The sequence below is a fragment of the Neofelis nebulosa genome, chromosome 2 (genome assembly GCF_028018385.1).
Source record: "Neofelis nebulosa isolate mNeoNeb1 chromosome 2, mNeoNeb1.pri, whole genome shotgun sequence".
NCBI lineage: Eukaryota > Metazoa > Chordata > Mammalia > Carnivora > Felidae > Neofelis > Neofelis nebulosa.
The window spans coordinates 123440855-123455570 of record NC_080783.1 but is presented as its reverse complement, the minus strand read 5'-3'; positions in this window follow the sequence as shown (position 1 = coordinate 123455570).

Sequence of the window (14716 nt, the reverse complement as noted above, 5' to 3'; positions counted from 1 at the left end):
CACCAGCCCTACCTCTTACCTAATAGCTGCCTGAGAATTTAGGGATGAAGTTGACAATTCTAGAATAACAGAGAATATGGTTGTTGAACGCGGAGCTTTTGTGTGCAAACTTGTGGCGTCACCCAGAAGGACAAAAGGATTTGGGGCACTTGTGGTTCTTTTTCATGTGGTATGTAAGAGGGAAATTTAAAATGATGTAAGCAGAATATAAGCCTAGACGCCCCACCCCCCAAATTGTTGATTGTATTCTGATGGCACATGTTGGTTTAATAAGAGCTCTTTCCAGCCCTGTGTAGCTCTGCTTCTGTCCCTGGACTTTAAGGATCTCAAGTAAATGACATGTAAATGGCATGTAAATGACAAACAAATAAACAAACACTCCAAAGATTACTTTTTGAGCACTTACTGTGTGCCAGGCACTGTGAGATGGCCGTAGTCCCTGATCAGAGTTCATGTTCTTGTGGGAGCTGGATTATTAGTCCCTACCCACGTGTATCACAGTCTTCCCAGGTCCTGGTACGCGGTAGGTGCTCAGTACATGTTTGCTGAATCCAAGAGTGGTCAGAGCCATCTGCGGCTGTCAGACAACCCATTCACACTGCATCGGTTTCCAGCAGGTTGAGGATCAGGCTCACCCTGGCACAGAGACCACAGCCAGGTATGTCTTCGCTTGCCTTTTCCGTTTCCACTAAAGGCCCCAAAGGAAATGTCCTTCTCCTGGGTAATTGAGACAAGGACTTTAAGGCTTGGACCGGCTATGTTTATAGGAATGCAAAACAGTTGAGGGACAGCGGGCAGAAGGAATGGTGCAGACAGGCAGAGGATAAGAATGTTTTTCTGTACTAGATTTTCTCGAAAGAGCTTTTTATCTAGGGTATCAAAATAACCAGCAGCTGATGCATTTGCTGCCTTGGAGGACAGATTGTGGTGTGTGCAGAAATTGTTGTTATTTCTGAGGATTCAGAAGCCTGCAGCCGTCGAGTGCCTCATCAACAGCGACACTCAGCCTAGCACAAGGCTCCTGCCTCTCCCTTGCTTCATTCCAGAAGCCAGGACGAAGTGCACATGCTATTTAAAACACCAGGAGGCTCGGCAGCGATCTGCCAGCACTGATGGAATCGCCGGATCTGCTCGCAATACGTGTGAAACAGAAATATTGTCCCGGTTGCTGGGGGAGGTGGTAGCTTCAGCTCCAAGTTGTTTGGTTTTTTTTTTTTTTCTTCCTTCTAATCAGCGTGGAGAAAGGCTTCAGAAGAGAAAACGCTTTGTGATGCTCACTGAGATGACATGGCCCAAATCAGAGATGATTCTTCCCTCCCACCCCCTGCCACCTCATTGACATAGGAGGAAGCAGGGGCCCGGCAAGGACGAGGGCTCAGCCAAGTACAAATGGCCAGGGTCAGGGCCAGAACTTGGGCCTCTTCTTTCTACCACCCTCTCTGAAAGAGGCCGAGGGAAAGACCTCTGGCCCTAGCCTTCGTGGGGAGGCTGGTACCTGAGCAGAGGCAGGCCAGTGTGCAGAGAACAGTCAGGGGCTCTGCTCCGTCTTCTCATCTGGGGGCCATCCCTGCCTGCTCCCCGGGCCCACCCCTGGTTTCTCTGAAATCTTCAGTTTCTTCTCTCCAGGTTACTCGTGAACACTCACTTGCCTCAAAGAAACTGCCGGCCCTCCTGCTGCCCAACCACCGGATTTCTCAACTTCCTTCCACTATCAAATTCCCCCGCAAAGTGATCTACACCCACCGTTTCTTTGGCTCCCTTTAACTTCCTGCAATCTGGTTCCCATCTTCTTCCCCTCCCCTCCCCTTCCCAGTACTGAACTGATATTTTCTCCTTAAAGGTCACCAGTTGCAATAACAACACCGCCACCAACATACTAATCACAGCGTTTATTGAGTGCATGCCATGTTTCAGGCTCTGGGCAGGGCATCTTAAGGGGCCCAGTCAGTATCATCTGTTTGTAAATAAGGATGCTGACAAGTAGGAGGTAAGTCTCTTGCTCATCCTAAGTTGCTAGTAGGCAGTAGAATGGCCAAGTACAGATTTGAACAGGCTCTTGCCATGAAACTCTGTGCCTTTTCCTCCATGCAGCCAAGTTCAGCAGACTTTGCCAGTCCTCCGTCTGGTCTCCTGATGATTTCCTGCACCTCACGCTTCCCTTCAAGGCTCGGTGACTGCACTGTCCTGGCCTACCATTGTTCTCTCAGATGTCCCTGCCTGCCCTCGGGATGCATGCACTTCCATGCCTCAGTCCTGGGGCTTTCCATTCTTCCCCACTCTCAGTCCTCCCGACGTTAGGATTCCTCCCCCAGCCCCAGCTCTGCCCTCTCTCCCATGCTCCTTCGGGCACTAACATTTTGAGCATTCCTATTTGCAGAGCCCACATTTGCAACGTGCTATCTAGGTTCTTGTTTTAGGTCACCTGTACGGGCCCCGGCAAAGCCTATGCAGCCATCCCACCTCTGATCCTCAGCACCACCGTCCGAAGTCCTTGGTCTCAACTCAGCCACCAGAGCCCCCCAGGTCTCGTCCTTGAAGCAAGTCAGAGAATCTAGTTGGACTCACAGCACTTCAGCTCTTCTCCAGCAGGGGCACCGCAGCCCAGGAGAGCCACCAGCTTGGAACCTGGGAAGACTGAGCTCATCTGTCCCATCTACCCTCTAAGGTCTTGTGATCTTGGGAGAAAGATCTATCCTCTTTGAGCCATGATAACACGAATTCCTGGTAATAATATAACTAGGTATATCAGGTAACTAATTTCTGAGCACCTGCTGGGTGCCAGTCCCGGTCTAGGTGCTGGGGATTCAGCATGTGAACAAAACAGCCACTAGCCACGTGGAACGTAATTCCAGCAAGCGGCTTCTCTCATTTAATAAATATTTATCCAATGTACATTGTATACCAGGCCCATACAAAGAAAACTGTGATGCCTGGGTGGCTCAGTCAGTTATGCATCTGACTTCGGCTCAGGTCACAATGAGCCGGGTTTGGAAACGAGGGTGAAACAGATATAGAAACCGGCATCGATGATGCAGACAATGATCTCCTTAGTGCAAAGCAAGCGAAGCAAACCTCCCAGCACATTGGAGTCTGTCCTCTGCTCTCCTGACCCGAACAGCTGTGAACCTCCAACTTCTGACTGCTCTCTGTCCCCACAGGGCCTCCAGTGACCCCATGGCCACCCCGTGGACAGCGAGCGCAGGTCTTCACTGGTGCTGTCTTCAGAGACCTCCGCGGTTGTCAGAGGGGCAAGCCCTCCGTGCTCCTCCTGAGCCTCCCCAGCGCCGTACTGTCCGAGTCTTCTTCCAGGTCCTCCCCACGCATCCCCTCGCTCCTCGTGTGGGCCATTCCTGCTTGACCACCCCAGAGATGCCTCTGGGTCAGGGATCCTCAGTGGTCAAATTCTGCCTGCAGAGCATCTCAGCTGCACTTTCGCGTCACCTGGTGTGGCATTGACAATGAGGACTCTGATGCTGAGGCAGGGGGGAGCCTCACGCCTTCCTTTGTAGGTGGGCTGTGCTGTGATCCGGATGGCAATATGTCCCTTCCGTGGACCAGCTGAATGCATTCACGACAATCCTGTTCTGGGGCAGGATCTGTGTCAGGTGTAAGGAAACGGAGATTAAGAAATGCTTCTTGCCATATCTGAATGCGCTGTCCGCTGGGGAAGCAGGCGCATGAACTGACAAGACGTATCCCAGGGAAGATATGGAAGCTCAGGGGATGGAGCATTTGACCGGCTTGGAGCTTCAGGGACTCTTCATCGTTGTGCCATTGCGCCGGCACAAATTCTATGTTCCGTAAAATGACACGAAGCCTTGTGTCGTCTCGCAACCTCGTGCCTTTTCATCTTCCCCCCTCTTGCCGCTTCCTTTTCTCTGCTATGACGCCATCCTCGGTCACTTTTGTTGGTTTTCGTTCACTTAACCGGCTGCTCTGGCACCTGTGATCCACCTCTGCTCTGGCATCACTTCCGGTGCCTCAGAAACGAGAAGCCCCACCTCCTTCTTCATCTGACCCCTCCCTCTTCCTTTGAGACTCATCTCTTAGAATTTTATTTTTTTTTTATTTTTTTTTTTTATTTTTTTTTCAACGTTTTTTATTTATTTTTGGGACAGAGAGAGACAGAGCATGAGCGGGGGAGGGGCAGAGAGAGAGGGAGACACAGAATCGGAAACAGGCTCCAGGCTCCGAGCCATCAGCCCAGAGCCCCACGCGGGGCTCGAACTCACGGACCGCGAGATCGTGACCTGGCTGAAGTCGGACGCTTAACCGACTGCGCCATCCAGGCGCCCCTCATCTCTTAGAATTTTAGATGACACTTCTGATGGGGCGCTTTCCCTCCCCCAGGTCAACACGAGGTGCCCTTTCCAGGTACTTCTGTAGCACTCTGTATCATACAGAGCAAATGCTTAATAAATATTTGCAAATGAGGTATTGCCCGAGCTGAGCTTTGAAGCATGAGAAAGAGCCAGGGAGGAACGCGGGGAAGGGCATCATTGCAGACAGAGGGAACGGCTTGAGCTAAGGCGTGCAAGGGCCAAACAGCGTGGTGCGTGCAGGAAGCTGCGGCCAGTTTAGAATCAAGGAGCACGAAGCTGCGGGAGATGAAACCAGTGTGGTTGTGGATGGATGAAGGAAGGCCTGGATTGTGGAATCGTGGAGGGTAGGGGCAAGGACAGGGGGAACAACTTGGGGTCCAGGCAGAGTGATCACTCCTCAGTATTATCTCTGGTGAAAACCAAGGGAGTTGGGGTATTCATCCACCAATTCCCAACCAAAACTGGTTGAAGGTGGGGCACCTGGGGGGCTCAGGTCATGATCTCACGGTTTGTGGGTTCAAGCCCTGCATCGGGCTCTGTGCTGACAGCTCAGGGGAGCCTGGAGTCTGCTTCGGATTCTGTGTCTCCCTCTTTCTCTGTCCCTCCTCCGCTTGCACTGTTTCTCTCTCGCGCTCTCAAAAATAAATAAACATTAAAAATTAAAACAAAAATGGTTGAAAGTGATTTCAGGGGAGGGGAGAATGATCTCCCATCACTAGTGGCCTGCCTCTGGTCCTCCTTGAACACACTCCTGCATGCAGAGGAAACCTCCACGTGCTTACAGAGAATGGCCATCGGTATGCACCACAGTCGTGGTATTGGAGGGGATGGGCCACGGAACAGTACTTCATGCTGCGTTCTCAGCCTGATGCCCCAGAGCCTTTCGTTGTCTCTGCCCAGTTTGCTCTCCCAGTTTCCTAGGATTGAAACAGAAAGTTTTGATCCAAGTCAACAACAAAAATGGCAGCCTGAGCGGGGCACTGGGAGCTGAGCGTGGAGAAGAGACAGATTCGAAATAAATCCAAGGGGTAAATCTGTCCGGCTGTGGGGAATGGTGGGTAGTGGGATGAGGGAGAGGAAGAGGTCTCTGGCGTGCGCCCTGGATTCCTGATTTGCCTGACCGGATAGATAGTGGTGCCAACTGTAGAGATGGGGTGTCTGAAGGCGGAGCCCATGGGAGCGCCGGGAAACAGAGGTCTTCAGTTCGGGATTTTTGTGGGACCTGTGGAACAACATTCGAGGGCATCTGCGCAACACAGAAGTCTGAAGGTCAGGAAAGGCGTTAGGGCTAATGGTGTGCGCACGCTGCATGCAGGCTGAAGGGAGCCAGCGGCACTGTCTCAGAGTCTCCACTGAGGGCTTCCCTCCCTCCTGGTCGATGCCATACTCGTTCCTCCACCGTGTTGGTACCAAGCCAGCTGCGGGGCATCTCCCAGAGGCCTGCGCCCAGGGAAATGGGCTCCTTGCTCCAGCAATCTCCAGTTCTCTCCCGTTTCTGTAGCGCTCCTCTGCACCCCCCACCTATAGGGACAGGTGCAAGAGTGGGCCTACGATCCCCACTGAACCATAAAATCCTGGGACCTGTCACTTCCCAGTACCTGTCATAACACACAGAGTATAGTGGGTCCTCAATAAATGCACGTTATATGACTGAATAAATTGAAGCTCAGAGAGCTTGAATAACCTGCCTGAGGCCACACAGCTAGTAACTAACCTAGTGTGTTGGCCTATGAAGACCACACCCCCAGTATATATATATATCTTAGTGACTAATATTTGGGAAAATGATTAAAGAACCCAGCCTCAGGTCTCTAAAATCATTTCTGCCAGTATGGTGGAAGCTAAGAAGACGGCGGACCCCTCATGCGTGCCGGCAGGTTTAATTCCACTGCGACCCTTGGCCGTGGGGTCAAGAAGCCTGTGCAGATGCCACCTTTTTGGCAAGAATCGGTTCCCGCAGGATTTCACTTCTGACAAACTGTGAGCCTGGCAAAAACTGCCTCCCTCTGGGAGACCTACCACCACCCTCCGGTCTTCACCCAACTCTCAGGAAGTGGCCCGGGATCCTCGTGGACCCCAGACCTGAAATGGACTGAAGTCCGCAGTTGGTGCAGGGATGTCTGACTTTCAGTGGGCCGCAGTGCTGATTGGAAACAGAGAAGAGCTACCTTGTAAATTGAGAGAAGGAGATATTCGGGGGAAGAACACAGGGTCTTGGCTGGGTGGAACTGAGGTCATTTCTCATTCGGTCACACACTAATCGGGTAGATTTCCACGGATTGTGCTCTTGTGTTTCTGGGCCTTCACGCATGCTCTTTCCTCTTCCTGACACGTTTTCCTTATTCCGCGTTCTCTTCACTGAGCGGACTCTGCTTCCTGCCGGAGGCCTCAGCACAGGTCAGACTTTGGAGGCAGCCTGACTGCTCCACTCTGGGGCAGGTTCCCCCTTGGTGGCCCCGCCGCCTTCTTTGACCGGACCTCCACGGTATCCACACTTGAGTGTAGAGATCTGCATTCATTATTGCAGTTCCTTTGTTTATTAAGCCCAACCCCTGTGCATTAAAATGATGCCTGCCTATGAGGCACAGGAGAGACTCTGTGTAGCAGGTGCTCGACACAGACTTGGATGTATCCCCTTCTCTGCTGCACCCCCATGTATACATGCCCCGTGCATGCACACCCACACGCGCCCTGCCATGGGCCGAGCTGGATGGATTGCGGTGGTATCTGGGTGGACCCGTGGCTTGAGAGCCCAACACAAGGTCAGTGCAGGGGGGCTGCTGGACACTTGGGACAGCAGTGATGGACAACTGTTGCTGGGGACAACGGGAGACAAGGCTGCAGACCAGAACACTTCTCCAAGCTGCTAGCTCCTCCGGGCGGTAGCATGTCCTCAGGCTGGGTTTCCTCCCCTCATTCTGCAAGCCGGCAGAGCATTTTTTTTTTTTCAGGAATGGAGATGCATCTATCGTCATTCTAATTTTAAAAGTCCTCCATGTACAGAGATGACTTTGATCTTCAGCAGGAGTTTACTTCTTCCCATTAGCATCACATTATACAATCTCTGACAGATTAATCACAGCTATTGTTCTACTGTTTATTCTGCACTCTGTATAATTTTACTTTCAAAATGTTATTTTAATTAAGAAGGAAGTGCATTAGGGGGAGACATTTTCCCGACAGGCGGGCTTCTCTGGCCCCGCCAAGCAGGTGTAAACCCCTTCTGCCTGCAAAGGTAATGTCTGCAGCAAGGAGCTCAGGCAGGAAGTGAGTCCTGGCCTGATATGATGTGATGGGAAGACCGGGAATACCCCGGTTGAAGACGAGTTATGTATTTTCCAAGAAACTTTCTTTTTTGTCTTTTTTTTTTTTTTTTTTTAAATAAAGGAGCATGCCTCTGTATTATGCAGCATAAAGAATGCTGACGGAAACATGGCTGGCATTTGGTAGAAGGCTGTCCAAGCATCGAGGTTGTCGGGCCCGTGGCCTTCCCAGTTTCTTCATCCTAGGCTTGAGCCCAGCCTGTCTTAGCCACTCACCACCTCCGTGACCTCGGGCAAGTGGTTTAACCTCTCTCTGGGCATCGGATTTCTCAAGGGAGGAAGATCTCCATCAGGGATGCATATGGAAACTTCGGCAGGTTTAAATGGGATGGGACGGCACGGGACGGTAAGGTAAGGCACTTGGGGATATGTCTTGGCACACGGTGAGTGCTCGATAAAGGGATCATTATTGATTCCACAGATGCATTTCCTTGTGCTCAGATCAAGCCAGGGATGCCAGGAAAGCGGGGAGGCCAACTTCACCAACTTGACAGTTTTGCAGAGGGCCCACCCCGGTTTGGAAAGAGTAACCACTTTGAAACCACAGAATCCAAAAACACATTTCGACTTCACCATTTACCCTCAAGTTCTGGACCCAGAGCCAGATACCAGGCCGGTTGGAACAACAAGTTCATTTTTTTGAAAAAGAAAAACATTTTGCGGTGGGGAGAAAAATGACTGCAAAAGCCACCCGAGCTGTGAAGCTCTTATGTTGGACGTCGTCCCCCTTGCCAGAGGTGAAGTAAAGGAGCTACTTTGCTACCGAGCTCTTAGGACGGTGAAGACCTGGGTGAAGCTCTGTATCTGATGTGTACTTTGGTGTAGATAATCCCCATTCAGCCGTGTGGTGTCAATGCCAGTGTCATCCTGGCAGTCCTAATTGGTGTGATTAAGGGCACAAGGGGGCCTTTTCAGACCCCCTTGGAAGTGAGTGTGTGTCGTCAGCAAGGATCCGCGGTTGCGGAAGGACCCCTATCCCTAGAGAGACCCTAGGAGCCATCAGACCCTGACCAAAGAGCTACAGAAATGAAGAGAAAAACGACGACGACAGCTAAAATTCCTAGAGAGTAAAACTGCCATCCCCTCTTGGAATTCTATATTAGGTCCTATCAGAATAAAGTTTGAAGGAAAACCACAGTTCTTTTGTTGTGTTGGAATTTTGTCATTTCGAAAAAGGAGCCCCCTGGGATCAGATACTTGGCTTTTTCTCATCTCTGCATCGGCAGATCTGAGGACATACGGCACCTGGCAGAGTTGTCTTCAATAACAGTCGTTAAACTGAATTGGGTAAGATGATTCCAAGAAATGGGCCCTCGCTTGGGGTGGTTCGTTATAGGGACCTCTTTATTGTAATGAGACTTCGACACCGTTCTTTAGTAACAGCTGGGATCTGTTAGGGTGGAGTCAAGGTAGAAATGGGGGTAAAAACTTAAGAGAGCACACATGGCATTGTCATTAATGGCATTCAGAGCGCAGTTAATATATGAAACAGGCCGTGTGTCCAGAACCAGTGCACAAAGTCATGCTGTTCCAAGAGTGGCTTTAGCAATCTTTCCAAACTCCTTGCACGTGTGTAGGGAGAGACAGATCGGTTTGCATTGGAAGAAAGGAAGGTTTACCCAGGACATCAAGTGCAGTATTTGCCAATTTCCCAACAGAGGAATGAGGCACAGATTATGCCTTTTTATGGGGACATTTCCTTTCCAATGAAAGCAAAATCATTGGAAACGTTCTTAGTTAACATTTTTACAGGCTTTGATATACTTTTCGGCATTTTTATATGATGCGGATATTCACTGAGACTTCAGAAACGAAAGTTAACACGATGTCAGTTTAGTCCACACGTTTTTCCAATACTGGGGCCCGGTAAACATTCAGGTGTCCCTGGGCCGCCAGTGGCTCTGAAAGTTGCTACTTGGCCTCTAAAGTGAATCTCTTCGGGTAATTCTTTTCCTTCTTCTTAGAAGAGGGCATTCAGGTCGAAACCTGCTTGTTGCCTCTTACCGTTCTGCCACTCACGGGAAGTTTCTGATCAGTAAACTACTTGAAAAGGTGGTTTGGTTTCCTTAGACCCCAGGGTGGGTCTGAGACAAAAGTCACTAAAAATGGCCTTTGTCCAAGATTTGCCAAAGGCAGGGAGGGGTCTCATTGTTAATGGTTTCAAATAGCTGTTTTAAAAGGTACGACTAATAATAAAAGTCTAATAAAAGTTCTAGTCAGGCACTTAGCAAATTTAGCGCATGACATAAAAATGCATAATACAAATGATTCTAGTCAGTGTGCTAGGAGACAGTGTGCTGGGATCTGAAGAGTTGTGTTGGCACTGTCTGTTTTTAGCTGTGCCTGACCCGTGGGGTGCAGTTCAAAGAATGCTTTGCAAGAAGAATGGCACCAAGCTGGCAGGGCAGGAAAGTACCAAACAAGACAGAGGGGAGAAGGGACTTGAACGTGCTCCATGCTTGGTAAGTGTGAGTGTCAAACACACTCACACACAAAGTTGAACGGGATGCATTTTTTTTTTTTTTTCAGTGTCTTTTGATAACTTTCCTTTTCAGTTTTACTCTCTGATTCAGGACCAGCAAAGTCAAGCTTAGTGTGAAGGAAGGATTTGTTACCTCAGGAAGGTCCTGAGTCCTGCTCAGGACTGGTCTGCACAAAACAGTGAAGAAGGGACTGCTCTTTTTACATGGCTCCCTCTCTCTTCCCTGCCCCCACCCAAGACCCAAGCACAATCGGAGCTCTCTGCCCAGGCTGGACAATAGGCAGGGAGTCCGGGAGTCCTTCTGTCTGGAGCTCAGCTTGACTCTATAATTTTTTACATGACCTTGAGTGAGATCATTTACCTCTCTGGACCTCGGTTTCTTCAAATGCAACAAGAGGCTTGGACTAGATGGTTTCGAGGGTGTCTCTGAATTGCAAGTTGCTAAAATAAATCAATCCACATTAAGCAACCTCTCCAGTGGGTATTTTCATTTTGAAGTAAGCTGCCTGAAAAGGGCAATGCCTATCCAAGAGGAATGACTGTTTAATGGTGAAATTTCGGGCATCTGCCAAATGAAAAACAGAGGTCTTTTTTTGAAAAGTGTGTGCGTGTGTGTGTGCATGTGTGTGTGTGTGTGTGTGTGTGTGTGCACGTGTGTGTGTGTTGCACGGAAGGGATGGTTGGGACGGTTAAGAGCTTTTTCATCCTTTTAGCGGCCCACACCAAAAACATTGGGGACATCTCTGACTTCTTTCTCTCCCATCCAGCGTCCAGTCCATTAGCAAATCCTAGTGGTTCATTCAACTTCACATATCTAGCTAGAATCTGATCACTTTTCATTATCTCTAGTGTTCCTGACCAACAGACCGTCATCCTTATCTCTCAGCTAGATTATAGCAATACCCTCTTAACTGCTTTCTCTGCTTCCAGCTGGGTTTCCCTTCAGTCCAACTGCTGCCAGAAAGATCCCACCAAAAGTAAAAACCCTCTCTTGGAATCTCTGAGTTGCTTTGGGCTAAATGATGCTGAGATCACAAACAACACCCAAATCTCTGTGGTTTAACCCAATAAAGCTTATTTCTCCACCAAAGCTTCTTCATGAAAGTGACCACATCCCCTCTGTTCCCATTTTGTTGATGGAGCAAAGTCACATGGCCACACACAGCTTCCCAAGGACAAGTAAGGGCAACCTTATGCTGTGGCCAGACGGGGAATTTTTGGCAGAAGGGTAATCATCTCACTTGGAAAACATCACACGTCTTCATCACAGCCTCCAGGGCCCTGCAGGATGTGACTTCCAACTCTGACAATTACCTCTCTGGTCTCACCTCATTCTAAGGTCCCGTTCCCTCCACTTCAGCTGCTTCACACTCTAGGCAGGCTCCCTGGGACATTGTGACTTCTAATAAGAAAGGTATATTTGGTCTTGGGCGCAGAGCTCCTAAAACCCTTGGAATTTCCTGTGATGGGAGCATAGAGGTGTCTCTTATTATGTTAATGAGGTGACTTTTGGACCACACCTAGGGATGGGGGCTGGTTGCCAGGAGAATCAAGCCCTGAATAGAAGGTTGGAATTTTCAGTCCCACCCCCTGACCTCAGGGGGTGTTATCAATCTCCAGTGGCCAATGATTCAAATCTATTATGCCTATGTAACGAAGCCTTTTGAAAGGACCAGTGTCTGAGTGTCTGGCTTGGTGAACTTGGTGGCGATCTGGGGAAAGTGGCACGCTCAGAGAGGACAAGGGATCTCAGCACCTTTCCCACATACCTTGCCTTATGATCTAGTCCATCTGGCTGTTCCTGACCTAGATGCTTTTATCATAGAACTGGTAATCCAATAGGTAGCATGTTTCTCTGACAGGCTCTGGCAAACCAATCGACCCCAAGGAGGGGATCATTGGGACCTCTGATCTATAGCTGATGGGTCAGAAGCACAAGTGACAACTTGGATTGGCAGTGGGCATTTGAAGTCAGGCGCCGGGGGTCAGTGTCGTAGGACTGAGCCCTTAGCTTGTGGGCTCTGTCGCTATTCAGTTGAGTTGTGGGTCACCCAGCTGGTGTCAGAGAATTGCTTGCCGGTGTGGAACTCTCCCACCCCCATATTGAAACTGGGTGCCAGGGCCTTTGCACTTGCTATCTGTTTCTTGGAAGGCTCTTTCCCCAGACATTTGTAAAGCTCACTTCCTCTCTCCCTTCCAGTCTTTGCTCAAATGCCCCAACATATTGAGGATTTTCCTGACTGCCGTAATTAAAAATACGAATCACTGTCTCTCACACATACGAAGCACCCCAGCACTTTCTATCCTTCCTCCCCGGTTTTTTTTTTCCCCCCACTGACTTTATCACCTCCTAAGATAACACATATAACTGACGTTTCTTTTCCGGCAGAGAGTAATCACGGCATGGGCCTGCATGACCTCTGTATTACTTACGTTCAAATCCTTGACCTCTCTACTTCCCAGCTAGTGACCTTAGGGCAGATACTTGACCTCTGTGTGTCCCAGTTTCCTTGTGGGTAGGTTGGGGTTAATAATAGCGTCTACCTCACGGGGTGGCAGCGAAGGTAAAATATGTAAAGCACTGAGAACTGGCACACAGCAATAACACTTGTTCTTCTGATTTGTTGTCTGATTTGCTGCCATAGGCTGTCAGCTCCATAGGGCAGTGAGTTTTATCCTTTTTCAGCCCTGGCCCCACAGCAGTGTCTGGCAACAGTTGGCACGGCATAAATATTTGTTGCATGAACGAATGAGTGACTGCTTGAACGCCTGGCACGTTGGGCAAGCTGGCCGGTGCTCACTCTGTTCTGGCCCCTGCGTCACCCTCAAGTTCCTAGGCCTCGGCCTGGGGAGGGCTGAAGAGGAGTCAGCTCCTAACGTCAGGCCAGACTGCACAGGCTCAGGGTCCCTGCGACACCTCTACAGGCTCCTAGGGACCTCCTTAGATGTAATGATGTGTGACGGGTGACGTGGTTCATTGTAGCAGGAAGTATCCCTGCTGAACTTGGAATCGGAGTATGCAAATTGATCCCAGAGCGTGGACGAAACCGGATTCTGCTCTGTAAGGGCAAACACTTCGCTAGGTCAGCCTCAGCTGTGGCCTTGAACTCTGCCTTCTGCTCCCCTGCGCCAGGTATACTTGTTCCTATTGTAAGTTAGCCACTCACCGTTGTCATGATTTGTCTCCAGTGTGTCCCCTGGGGGGACATCTGGAGGCCCAGCGGCTGCCACCGGGCCAGGCGCACAGTAGGTGCTCAATACCGACTTGTTAAATGAATGAGCCAACAGATTCAGAACCCCACTGGGTGGAAGTCAAGTTCCCCTCTTGAGTAGCTGCAGGAATTTTGATCCCCTACATTGTGGGAAATTGCAAAGAGAGCTATCATCAGAGGCTATTTTTTTCACTTGTAATTGGACCAATTAATTCAACATCATAAACCTGAGGTGTCTTAACAAGGAGCGTCTGGATTCAAGGGACGTTGTGGCACATTGGGTCCAACATATTGGGCCGTCCCGGGCGGGTGGCTGCCTGAGGGAACTCGGAGCCCCCATCTAGGGTGCATGGTGGAACACGCTTAGGGTTACAAAGCAAAGTGTAGATGCTGAGAGAAAATTCCTGGCAGTGAGGACACGCCAGGACGGGTCATGTTTTTAAATACGTTACATATGGCAGGCTTTGAGAAAGGGACATGCAGGGACAGTATCAGATGCCGTAATACTCAGTGCTGGACTTGATTCTGTTTGTTAGCGTCTGGTTCTGCGTGAGGCCCGAGGGGAATCTTTTTCCTGTCTGCAGCCACTCTTGACCTTTAGGCCCCAAGTATAAAAGGTTGGTGGGACAGACCCATGTTTGTGATTGATGGGAGATAAGAAGGGAGAATCACTGGGGTCCTTTCTTTTCCAGCCTGGAACCTGGTAGGGGAAAATGAGGACAGACACGTTCGCTCACATGGTGCCTGTCTTGACCTTCACTTCCTCACTTGCTGGGTACCTGCTCTCACCCCACTCGTGCCTGTTCTGGTCCTCTGGGAAATCAGAGAGCTGGACTGTGCTTGTTCCAGGGCTTGCCCTAGGAGCAACTGTGCGACAGGTAAAGCCTACCTGTCCTCATACTGTTCTATCCCCTTGCCAATCCCTTCATGTCTCAAAACCCTGTGTGGCCTGACAAGTTCCTTACTTACTATTCTTAAAGGTGAGCTTCCTCATCTCTAAAATGGCATTAATGAGCATATGGCTGTCCATAAAGTTGCTTGGGGGATTAAATGAGGTAGTTCCCAAAATGAATGATACCATCACTCCTGCTCCTCAGGAAAGGCTCTGACATCCGTAAGGTCCGTGTTAGTGGAGTTAAGCCTGCATTTCCCAAAACGGTTGCCTTTGAACTTGAGGAACAGAGCAGTGTGACCGCTTTGGCACCAGGAGAGCACCTAGGGGAGATGTTCCTTGGGGTGAGGCACAAGCACCCCCCTGAAACCCTGCTGGGAAGAGAGTCACCTGCTCGCTCCAGGAAAGACATTTTCTGCTTCCTTCCTGGGAGGGCAGAGGGGCTGGTGAAGGCAACTCCTTTGCAATGTGCCCCTCCCCCATTT